The sequence below is a fragment of the Lissotriton helveticus genome, chromosome 7, assembly GCF_964261635.1.
Source record: "Lissotriton helveticus chromosome 7, aLisHel1.1, whole genome shotgun sequence".
Classification (NCBI taxonomy): Eukaryota; Metazoa; Chordata; class Amphibia; order Caudata; family Salamandridae; genus Lissotriton; species Lissotriton helveticus.
In genome coordinates this window covers 529619338-529632067 of record NC_136068.1, presented here as the reverse complement: position 1 = coordinate 529632067, position 12730 = coordinate 529619338, and positions in this window count along the sequence as shown.

Sequence of the window (12730 nt, the reverse complement as noted above, 5' to 3'; positions counted from 1 at the left end):
CAGGGCCAGGCGGTAGCTACCACTAGTTGGGGCACATACAATGGCAATGTCCATCTGGAACACTTCAACAGTGCACAGTGGCCACATGGTAAAGGGCACATCATTGTGCGCACAAGGTCAAAGTTCCATTGACTCCACAGGTGCCTACATGGGTCATGGTTGTGTATGTGTGATGGACATTGGTCTGTGGTCCCTAACATGTCACAAATGCATTAGATGCTTGATAAGGTAGGACAGTGTTATAGTGGACTCTACAATGTGTACACATATGAATGTGTTGTGGGCAGTGATGACCTCGGAAAGGATTGTCTCACTGTATGATGTTGTTACTTACTTGTGCTTATCTGTGTGGTCATACACGCAATTGTCAATTCACGGCCAACTTTGATCATTGTGTTGTGGATGTGTGCCAAGTTTGAATGATGCCTTGAGGTGTGACAGGTACAGCAGATGAGTATGAGAGAGTTTTGTTGATTTGTTGCACAATGGCTGGATGCCACGCACCCAGGTGTGCTCATGTGGAATGTTGGCATGAAACATGTGCATTCACATTGACCTATATAGTGTTTTACACACTGGTGTATTGTAAATGGAGAGGTGTGCCCTCTGTGTGGCTCAAACGTCCACCCATGTAACATGGTGTGTCACACATCCCTTAAGTCAGTGTTTGTATATTCTGTTTCATCCTGAACGGGATAAGCTGTGGTCATCTCATCATGGATGTAATTGAAATGTGTGTACTTTCATCTCAACTAGGAGGAGGCCTAATCTGATACATCACTTGACACTGCTGGAGGACATGGAGGATGTGGCGATCATTCGCAAATTACGTCTCGATAGAGCCACCCTGTAGACCCTTTGTGATCTGTTGGAGCCCCACCTGCAGCCTCGCCGCACATACACAACAGCTTTCACCCCAACTTACAAAGTGATGGCAGCCCTCCATTTATTTGCCACTGGATCATTCTAGGAGACCGTGGCCGGAGCTGCAGGGATGTCTCAACCCATGTTCAGCATGGTGCTGCGGGATGTTCTGTCAGCCATGATGATTCACAAGGACAGATATATACATTTCCCCTGGGGGTGCAGAATTGGCAGCTGTGAAGGGAGACTTCTATCCCCTTGGGCACATCCCCCATGTTGTTGGTACCATAGATTGCACACATGTTGCTCTTTTGCCACCACAGGCAAGTGAGCACATTTTTCACAATAGAAAACATTATCACTTGATCAATGTGCAGGTGGTGAGTCTGGCAGATATGACCATCTCGCATGTGTGTGCCAGATTCCCTAGCTCTGCTCATGACTCCTACGTCCCGAGGAACACCATTGCGCCCCGGCTGATGGCTACTCTGCTTCCCCAGTGTGCTTGGATTGTGGGTGAGTATGTCTAGTCATATGGCGTGCTGGGTGTGTAACCTGCTGCCCTCTGCCTGTGCAACATTGCAATGTGTGTTTGTCATTCCTAGGTGATTCGGCATATCCCAGCCATACATGGCTGCTGAGTCCACTGCGTAATCCCAGGACCCCGGCTGATAACAGATATAATGAGGCCCATGGCAGGACACGTTGTGTGGTTGTGCGTACTTTTGGCCTGCTCAAGTCACGTTTCTGCAGCCTTGACAAAACTGGAGGTGCACTGTCATACTCGCCTGGGAAGGTGTGTAAGATTGTAGTGGCATGCTGCATGCTCCACAACCTGGCCATTCGCAAGCAGATTCTCCTGCTCCTGGATGATGGATGAGAACCCAAGGCCCCCACCAGCACAAGAACCTAAGTCCAGTGATGAGGACAGTGGAGAGGAGGAAGGAGGTGACATGCCTCAACAGCTCATCACCTGCTACTTCACTTGAAGGTGGGTGACAAAGTACAACATGTACATTGTCTGGTGTGATTGCCGGTGTTGTGAAGGGCTATGTGCAAATGGTACAGACAGCCAGATGTAAAGTCGCCTGTGTGTGGCTGTGTGACAGTGACATGTGACCTGTGAACGTGGGGACATGTTTGTTGACACTTGTTGCCCATTGTGTTGTCTGCATGTTGGGGTATGTAGATGGTTTGTGTAGTGTAATGTCTGTGATGCCACACTCACACCAGTGAATGTTCTTCTGTTGTGTTTCTCTAGGTGCCTCAAATGTATCCATTCCTATATACAGTACATCTTTCTGATACATTATGGACATCTTGAAGACTGTACATCTTGCACTAAAGACAAAGCTGACACAATGACAGTGTGTAAGGTATTTTATTTACAAAGTTGACATGTGAGGGGGCGGGCAGATAAACATGAAGGTGGTGCTGGAGCAGTGAGGTAACAGTCATGGTAAATGAGATGAATGAGTGGACTCCACATCGATGTGGTGACCCAGTCCAACAGACAGGTGCCATTCCCAAAGCACTGTGGGGAAGGACAGTCCAAACAGTCAATGCAGTGGGGAAGAGGGTTGTTTGGTGTCTGCCCATTGCCCCGTGTGAGGGTGCGAGATGCCATGACAGGCCGTGAGGGGGCACGACTCGCTGCACATGCGATCTGCATAGTGCTCTGCCTCCGGAGTGCCCCGATTGTCTGCTCTGCTGACAGTGATCAGGTGTGAGGGTCCGACAGGTCCACATGTCGTGCTACATTGCCATGTGTGTGCTCTCCCCAGCAGTGTGTCCGAATTGGCAATGATAACAAACGACGCTGTGTTGCTCCGACCATGGACCTGCATCAGCTTGCACAGGTGTGTGTACACACATGTTGTTCCATGCACATGCTTCCAGAGCCCGGACAAAGGCAGACATGTCCTCTGTTGTGGTGGGATATGTGAGCAATCCCCACAATGCCACAGGTTACACCAATCCACAACACAGCCCAATAGGAGAGCGCCTCAATGTGGTCACTGCACACGAGGAATTGTGCAATCTCCCATGCAATACTGCCAATACATACGCAGAATGAAAAGGCATCCCATGCATGGCTGTCTCGGATACACTCCTGTTCGTGATCCAAAAGTGGGCGTAGACACAAGTCGTAGTCCAATTCATCAACAGTTGTGTTGGATAGGCAGATATCCTTGGGACACTCAAATGTGCATGTTCGGCGGTGGAACCAGGGATGGACGCAGGTGACGTAGGCAATGTGGAAGCTCAGACGGTAACTGACCTGCAGCACTGCCAGAGGCACTGCGCCCAGTAAATGCAGCATACGTGCACAGTATTGTTCCACGTGGCGGGGGGTTGTGCATGCACCCAACATGGCCTGCCATTGCGTTGGTGCGTCTCGTGCTACCGGCGCTCTTCTGAACTGCAGCAGTTGTGTGGAGGATATGCCACAGCTCTGAGCAATGATTAGAATATGTGTGCAATGTTGGGGAGAATGAGTTGCTGTTTCCGTGAGTGTCAAGGGCATCCCATGCGGGGGTGCCACAGGCCAGGGCTTCTGTGTTTGGGGTGTGGATGGGTCGGATAGTTCATTTGCGGAATGCGTGGTGTGGGAGTCAGCCCCATATGCTATGGCATCTCTCTTAGGGTGTTCCAGGTGCATTCTGAACCAAGGTCAGAGGTGCAGGTATCCTCTTGCCTGCATTGGGACAATGGAGCTTTCATCCCTGATGTTTTTCTGACTACTACTTGCGTTTTCGGAGTGTGATGTGGCTTTGGCGCTGGGATTGGGACACGGCCTTGGTCTCATGATGTACGTATGGCGATACACACACACATGTTGACATGTGTAACTTGGTGCCCGAGACGCATTGCGCTGCTTATGCAATCTCACTCCGTCTCTCTCCCTCGCTCTCTCACTCTCTTTCCTGTTTTTGGGCGCATGACCCACCTTTTTCTCTTGGATTTAGTCTTCCAGGCTGTGTGCTACGGATTGCCCAGTGAGGACCCGCTAAGGCTCATCCAAATGGTTGTTTTGGCTTTTGTTTGTATGGTGCTTTGTGTTGGTGTTTGCATTACTGTATGTCTTATTCTGCATTTTCTTGCCACGCATGTATGTTGATTTTCCTGCTTGTGCAACATCAGGCAACGTGTTTGTTTTGGGATTCGTGGTGTTGGTGTGCAGTTTCTTAGTCCGAGTTTGGGGGTGGGCCAGGGGAGGTGTTACGGGCCTGGGTGTGGGGTCTGGGAGTGTTGTGGCTCTCTTGGGTGTCCGTGCTGCATGCTTAGTTGCTCGTGGGCATCTGTTGTTCTTCATGTGTGGCTCTGGGCTGTGCTCCCTTTTGTGGTGCAGGCTGGAGTTGGACTTTACACCAAGTCAGGGCAGGTGCAGATTTCCTGGTGCTAACGCGCCTTATCGCCGGATTTGTGTTCTTATTACCGATGTGGCTGGTCGTTGAGAATATTGAGGTGTGATGTTGTTCTAGGTTTTGGCATGGGAACGCCTACTCTGCATCTCATTAGCAATAGTTGCGGGGTCCTCTGTGGCGGTGTTTTTTTGCGGCTGCTATCGTGGGTAAACTGGTGTTGTGGGCTGTTAACACCGGCTTGTGAATGAGGTGCTAAATTTATCACAACTTTGGCTGCGATAAAAGGCCGTTAATTCAGCGATACCTCCTTGTGAATATGCGCCATAGCTGATACATGTTCTCCCTTGACTACCTTTCGGTTTGCTGCTTTTATTCGTTTGCATTTACTTCTTATCCACCCCAGCAGACGGGTAATTGAGACTGTGGTGATGGAATGTCCATAGCCTGATTACTGTTGCTAAAAGGAGAACATTCCTGTTTTACATCAAGAAGCACAACCCTTGCTTCTTTCATACAGGGTAGTGCGTTCTGAAGGGCCCGGGGCTTTTAGAAAAGGACAGGGTCATCTAACGTTTATGTACAAAGCTGTATATATTCTGTAAACCTCTAACTCAAAAGGTGTCTGGATTCAGATATCCAACCATATAAGACACCTGATTTACATTGCTATTTGAACGTGCAGGCTTACCTTACAAATGTAAATAACTTATTTTTTAAATAGTATTTTACTTCACAAATGATGGCTTTCCTTTAATATAAGGATGTCCTCGTATGAATATTTTCTTGATAGTAAATCGGTTCCCAGGAGTGGTGAGTCGGAGAACAGTGGATATTCCTGGGTACAATAGCCTGAAAAGTTGTGCACACCCACAATCTTAAATATGTATGGTTATTCAGTAACAATGGTGTCATATATTCTCTTCTATAGAATCTATAGTGGGGGTTGCTACACTGCCTTATGCGCTATTAAACTGGGCCATGGTGAAACAAATATTAGTCCTTTGTGGACCTCTTCTGTTTGCAGCTTGGAAGACAAATAATGATCAATAATGAAAATAAAATTTGAAATTCAATTAGTTTTTTTCTAAAGCTTTTGGTTGCCTGGAGGCATCTTGGCGCTACCATTGCACGAAAGTTGTGAACAGATCGGGACAGATTTGATAGCAGAACAGACAGGTTTTTAAAGCTTTTGTAGAAGGAAGAAGACTTGTCATTTATTTCAAGTTTAAGGGAAGAGGATTCCAACTCTTTTACTGCCCCAAGAGGACCATCTGAACTTTGGGAATGGCAACATTTTTAGCTGTAGAGGAGCACAACGACCAGGAGGGAGAGTACCAAGTGAAGTTCCATTTAAGATGGTCTGGGCCAGAATCATGAAATGCTTTCAAAGCAATGCAAAGGACTTTGAACTCAATGCGCTTCCTTATTGGCAACCAGTGCAGCTTGATTAAGGCCTGTGAAGCTGATTGGTGCTTAGGAATCCCTAACAGCAGACAAACTGCTGTGTTCTGCAGAATCTACAGCATGTTGAGGAGTCTTTGCTGCATCTTTATATACAGGGCATTACAGTATTCTAGTTTAGATGGAACGAGGAAGTGACAACTGTCTTCTGCAAATTGAGCGGAATGAAAAGAAACACTTTCCTAATGATCAATCATTCAATCAATCAAGGAATTTTTAAAGCGCACTACTCACCCTTGAGGGTCTCAAGGCACTAGGGGGGTGCTGCTACTGCTCGAATAGCCAGGTCTTGAGTAGCCTCCTGAAGGTTAGTAGGACTTGGCTCTGCCGTAGGAGGGTGGGGAGGGTGTTCCAGGTCTTGGTGGTGAGGTAGGAGAACAATCTGCCACCAGAGGTCACTCTTCAGATGTGGGGGATGGGGGCGAGGGCGGAGTCGGCGGAGCGGAGCTGGCGGTTTGGGGTGTAGAAGGTGAGGCGACTGTTGAGGTATGCTGGTCCGATATGGTGGAGTGCCTTGTGTGCGTGGGTGAGGAGCTTGAAGGTGATCCTCTTGTTGAAGGGCTGCCAGTGTAAGTCTCTCTGGTAGGGTGTGATGTGGCTGTGTCGAGGGATGTCGAGGATCGGGCGAGCTGAGGCGTTCTGTATGCGTTGTAGTAATTTCAGCAGTTTCGCTGGGGCTCCCGTGTAGAGGGCCTTTCCGTAGTCCAGCCTGCTGCTGACGAGGGTCTGGGTGACTGTTTTTCCTGTGTCAGTAGGGGTCCACCTGTAGATCTTGCGGAGCATGCGGAGGGTGTTGAAGCAGGAGGATTAGACGGCGCTGACTTACTTGGTCATGGAGAGTGTTGAGTTGAGGACGAACCCCAGGTTGCGTGCGTGGTTGGTGGATGGATGTTGGTGCTGCTTCCAGGGTGGTCGGCCACCAGGAGTCATCCCAGGCCGAGGGGGTGGAGCCGAGGATGAGGACCTCCGACTTGTCCGAGTTCAGCTTCAGACGGCTGTTCTTGATCCATTCGGCAACGTCTTTCATTCCTTCCTGGAGGTTGGTCTTGGCGGTGAGGTGGTCTTTGGTGAGGGAGAGAATCAGCTGTGTGTCGTCGGTTTAGGAGATGATGTTGAGGTCACGCAGTCTGGTGACGTGGGCGAGTGGGGCCATGTAGATGTTGAACAATGTCGTGCTGAGGGATGATCCTTGGAGTACACCACAGATGATCTTGGAGGCTACTGAATGGAAAGGGGGAGGCAGCTGCTCTGGGTTCTGCCGGAGAGGAAGGAGGTGGTCCATTCCAGTGCCTTTTCTCGGATCCCTGCGTTGTGGAGACGTGTGTGTAGGGTGTGTAGGCAGACTGTGTCGAAGGTGGCTGATAGGTCCAGGAGGATGGGGGCTGTGGTTTCGCGGTTGTCAAGCAGGGCCCTGATGTCATCGGTGGCAGCTATGAGGGCAGTTTCGGTGCTGTGGTTGCTGCGGAACCCAGACCGGGACGGGTCTATGATGTTGTTCTCCTCAAGGTAGCGGGTCAGCTGCTTGTGGGCGGTTTTCTCGATGACCCTTGCCGGGAACGGGAGCAGGGAAATGGCTGGAAGTTCTTAAGGTCCCTCAGATCTGTCTTGGGTTTAAAGAGAAAGGCGTTGATCTCGGCGTGCTTCCAGCTCTCCGGCAAGGCTGAGGTCTTGAAGGAGATGTTGATGACCTTGCGGAGGTGGGGTGCGACGGTGGCGTTGGCTTTGTTGAAGAAGTGGTGTGGGCACGGGTCTGATGAGGAGCCGCAGTGGATGGAGTTCATGATTTTGATGGTGTTGTCGTCGTTGATGTTGGTCCTGGTGAGCAGGTGATCGTTATGGGTGGGGGTCATGGGGTCTGAGGTGTCATTGGCTGTCATGGTGATCTGGTTGTTGAAGCTGTTGTGGATTTTGCGATGGAAGAAGGTGGCCAGGGAGTTGCACTGGTCTTGCGATGGTGGGATGTCGTTGGTGTTGGAGCTGAGGTTGGAGAGTTCCTTCACGATGTTGAAGAGCTCCTTGCTGTTGTGTGCGTTGTTTATCGAGGTGGTCCTTGAAGGAGGTCCTTTTGGCGGATTGATGAGGTGATGGTGTTGGCGCATGGCGTTCATGAGGGCTGCGTGGTTCTCTGGTGTCTGTTTGCGGCGTCATTTCTTCTCTAGTCTTCGGCTGGTTTGTTTGGAGGTATGGAGGTCTGCGGAGAACCAGCTGGCATTCTTGTTGGTGTTTCTGTTGGAGGGTTTCTTGATCGGGGCGAGGATGTTGGTGCAGTCGCCGATCCAATGCCTGAGGTTGCTGACGGCGGCGTTGGGGTCGGCGGGTGGGCTTCAGGCGAGGGCAGTGTTTAGCTGGTCCTCTGTGATTTTGTTCCAGCAGCAGCGGGGAATCTGTTGGGTGCAGTGGTGCGTGGTGGGTTTCTCGAAGGTAATGTGGATGCAGCGATGGTCGGTCCAGTGGAGTTCGGTGGTGTGGCTGAAGGATACTTGGGAGGTTGCGGAGAAGAAGGGATCAAGCGTGTGGCCTGCAGAGTGGATGGGTGTTGTGACGAGCTGACGGAGTCCGAGGTTGGCGAGGTTGTCCATCAGGGTGGTGGAGTTCGTGTCATTGTTGTTCTCGAGGTTGAAGATCAGGTCTCCGAGGAGGATGTAGTCTGTGGAGGTCATGGCATGTGTGCTGACGAAGTCGGCGATGGAGACGCCGAACTGGAGCAGAGGACCGTGAGGGCTGTAGATCAGAGTTCCTCTGAGGGTGGTGTTGGGATCAGTGTGGATCTGGAATTGCAGGTGTTCGGCGGTGCTGAGGATGTCGTCAGAGTTGGTCGAGACCTTGATTGTGGACTTGTGGATGATGGCGATTACCCCTCCTATTCCATTGGTGCGCTCTCTGTGGGTGATCTTGTAGTTGTCCGTGGTGGCTATGGCGATGTCTGGTGCCAAGGAGTCATTCATCCAGGTCTCTGTTAGGAAGGCGACGTCTGGGAGGAAGTGTCGAGCAGGTCCCAGAGTTTGACGGCGTGTTTGCGTGCGGAGCCGGTGTTCAGTAGTATGCATATGAGTTGGTTGCGCCTGTACTGGTGGGTGGGTTGTTGGCTCGGAGAATGGTGAAGCTGCAGCATCGGCAGGAGAAGGGTCCTTTGGTGTGCTTCGGGCGGCCAGGTTGCAGGAGTGCACTCGTACGGTGTTGAGTGCGTGGAGCGTGTTGTCATTGTAGTGGAGACGAGCGTTGTGGCGTTCGCGGGGGCCAGGCGTTCGTGTGCTGGGCACGGTCCAGGCACGGATGGGCGCACACCGGCATGCCTTAGGCGCGCCTGCCATAAGACGGGGTGGTGGGAGGGAGGAGGCAGCTGGGAGGAGGGAGCGGACGAATGGGCGAGCGGGGCCGCAGGGGACACAGCAGCGGGAAAACGGGGGCAGGAATGGTGAAGGAAACAGAAGGCAAAAGGGCACAGAAATAACAAAGTACAAGGGGGAAAGAGACAAAATAAACACAAAACACAGAGGCAGTGCAAATACAGCAGAACAGAGGCAATACAAATACAGCAGAACAACAGCAGAACAAACCTACGGTCTACCAGTGGCCACCAGGGATGAGGCGCAGGTGGTAGCCTGCGGGTGGAGGAGGGCCTCGAACTCTCCTCAGCAGCTGCACCTGGGGCTAAGGGCAGGACACACAGGTGGTGCTGTGCGGCGTGGGGAGCAACCTGCCTAAGAAGGGTCAAGAGTCTTCAGATTGTAGATACATGATGAGAGCACTGCATTAATTTGACCTTTGAAGGACAGTTTCTTATCAAAAAGAATCCTGAGATTTCTTACTTTCCTGACCAAGGTTGGCAAGGTGCCTAATTATTGAGGCCACCAGCTAGGGGACCAGAAGCAGACATCATGGTTGCCAAAGAACAGGACCTCAGTTTTTCCTGAGTTTTACTTAAGGCAGTGGTTGTTCATCCAGTAACCTATGTGCAACTTACAGTTCTTGAATATGTTTGCTGTGTCGTCAAGATTGCTAGACACTGAGATAACAACCAAATATTTTTGTAAGCCTGTCTGGGGAAGGGGGTGACATATAGATAAAAAAGTGTAGGACTTAGGGAAGACCCCTGAGGCACATCACAAGGTAGGGAAAAGGATTGAAAATACATTTGTTCATGGCAACAAATTGTTCCCGCTCGGACAAAAAGGATTTCAAGAGAGCGAAAGCCACTCCTCTTATTCCAATATTGTGAAGATAGTCAATCAACAGGTCATGATTGACTGTGTCGAAGGTCACAGAGAAATCTAGTAAAATAAGGTCGGCACTTCCTCCTTTTTCAAGGGTAGATCTTATATTGTGTAAAGCGACTTTCAAAGCTGATTCTGTGCTGTGCTCATTCCTAAACCTGAACTGAATAGGATCGAGTAGGTGATTTGTATTTATGAAGGGAGCTAGTTCCAAATGTATTGCCTTTTTCACTATTGTGGCTGGGAGTGGAAGGCGCAAAATGGGTTGTTAGCTGGTTGGATCATGAGAGCTAAAATGTTACTTTTTCAGTAAAGGAAGAATAGATGCTTTTTTTCCATGCCTTGGAAAAGAAGGCAGAGCCAACATTTTGTTGAAGGTATTACAAGGTGCTCACATATAGACTCAGCTGCTAGCTATATTGTTTTGTTGTAAATGGATCCAGTGTAGACCCCGACTCGATGGCATTGACTAGGCCTAAAACCTGGTTGACAGTAAGCAGGGAGAATTTGTGCACTGTTGTGGGGAAAACTTCCCTTTGAGCCTCGAAGGCCAGATGATTATTTGCTCCAAAGATGTTGTAAACGTTCTCTACTTTGACCTGAAAGAAGCATGCCAAAATATTGCAAAAGGCTTGATTGCCATTGATATTATACTTGTCTTGAATATTGGCAAGTTTTTTGACTGTCATTAAAAGTCCTTGTGTTGCATTTTTCAATGTCTCCCTATTTTGAATAAAATAACAAAGAAGTATCCTTTACAATTGAGGTTTTATAGTCACTGATTGTAATTGTCTCTTTCTAAAGTATCATAGTTATTCTCCATCTACGCTCCTGTCTATGACAGAGTTAGCTTTGGGCTGGGCACGCTTGCGGAATGGCCGAAGCTCTGTAAGGCTCCCGCGGTCCGGAATACAATCCTGCATTTATCCTGTGAACTCAACTTACTAATTTGACTTTCGACCGTCGCCGGTGGCAGCTGAAAGTGTGCTGCAGAGAACGGCGTAGCAACCGTCTCCCTCCTGTGACTGCCGGGCTGGATCGGGCTGCCGCTCTGCATCGACGGTGTGGACCATCTCCCGGCGTGGTGCCTGAGGGCGGCTGAGAGTCCCACGGGAGCCCCGGGGATCCCACATGGTGGCAGGGCCGCCCTACTGTCCCCGCCGGCGGCACCGGAATCAGACCTGCGGTGAGTGAGCAGAGCTATAACTATCCCCGCTGCTGCCCCTCCGTTGTTGATATCAGCTCGGAGGTTGCACTGTCTATCTGTGACCTCCTGAAAGTGACGATCGACGACCTGCAGGCTCCACTCCCCCGCACCCAATGGCGGCGGCCATGTTGCTGCTCTGATTGCATCAGGCAGCGCTGGTGTCTGGAGCTGCCTACGATCCACCTGGCGGTGTGGGAGACGGCGGATTCCTCCAGAATCTCTACAGACATTGTGCTCTGAGGCGAATCCTCCCTTGCTGGGACCCGGGCTGCCGACATAGGATCTTCTTGTGCAGCGACTGCTACCGCTGCCTGCTGCAGTGATACATGGCCAGTGCGAATACAGGGTAGAGTGGGGTATAGCGCTATGGCCAGTGAGTGCCCTGTGCTGCCTGCTGCTGGTGACTAGTGATCTGGTGGTGCCACATTACTGATTTCTTGAAGTGGATGCCCCAGTGAACGCACAGCGGAGATAGAGTGCTTTCTGAGATTGCGGTCTGCGGGCCCGTTCTGCGTTGGAAACTGTGAACTCTGATGAGCTGATTTGGCCACCTACGTCGATTCTCTCAAGGAGAAACTGCTGCAGCTGTCTGTCTGCTGATAACTGACTGCATCTCTGGTCCATTTAGTACTGTGGAAGGCCTCGACATGGGCAAGTCAGACAACCGCCAACGCGACTCACTTTTGAGTCCAAGAGGAGTTCTAAGCCAGGGCCCGCGGAGTCGGAGGGTGGAGAACAAGAGACGGCTAGGGCAAGCGCCCAAAGTCCGGTCACTGATGTGCAGACTATCCTCGCAGAAATGCGACAAGGCTTCGCCACGATAGTTGATAAGGTGGACACACTATCCAGTTGTATTGACACCAAAGCCGGTAAGCTAGATGCACATGATACCCGCCTAAAGGAGCCGGAACAACGGATCTCCGACACAGAGGATGTCACAACTCAACTGCGAAATGCTGTTGCGCAAATGGATAAGCTTATGCGAGTCATTGATGCCAATAATGAGGATATCAAAGCCCGAAGCAGATGCAACAATGTATGCAGACTGGGAGTGCCGGAGAGTACCAACACTGGCAGGATGGAACACTATGTTGAACGGATGTTGATGGAGATGATGAAGCAAAGCTTCGCATCGCGACTTGCTTTAGTCATGAACCTCGCTCATGTGTAATCAAGTAATAATTTGTACGTCTTACTAATCTTTATTTCATGTATAAACGAAATAGATGAAGCTTGCACATGTGTATTTCTAATACAATTAATTCGAGTCTATAAAATGGCCGCCGCTTTTGAAATAGCTTCTGCGCATGCGTCAGTCACACTCACGTGACCTGACGTATTTGCAGGTTTGGAGGGAAAAAATGCGCATGCGTAATACATAGCTTTGGTAGTAACGTGATACTGCTCGTGCAGTCGCTCTTGTGCCAGTGTATATGTTGCTAACTCGTAAACTGCATAGTATTTTCTTATAATGATAAGTACAAAGTACAAAACAAATGATGTGTTTTCATATCGTCACTTCTATGTTTTAATTTGTTTTCGCTTACTTTTCATGTATCCTCAACTCGGAGGGGTGCTGGGCTGGGGAATCCATCTTGGAGGGTGCTTGTGCGCAA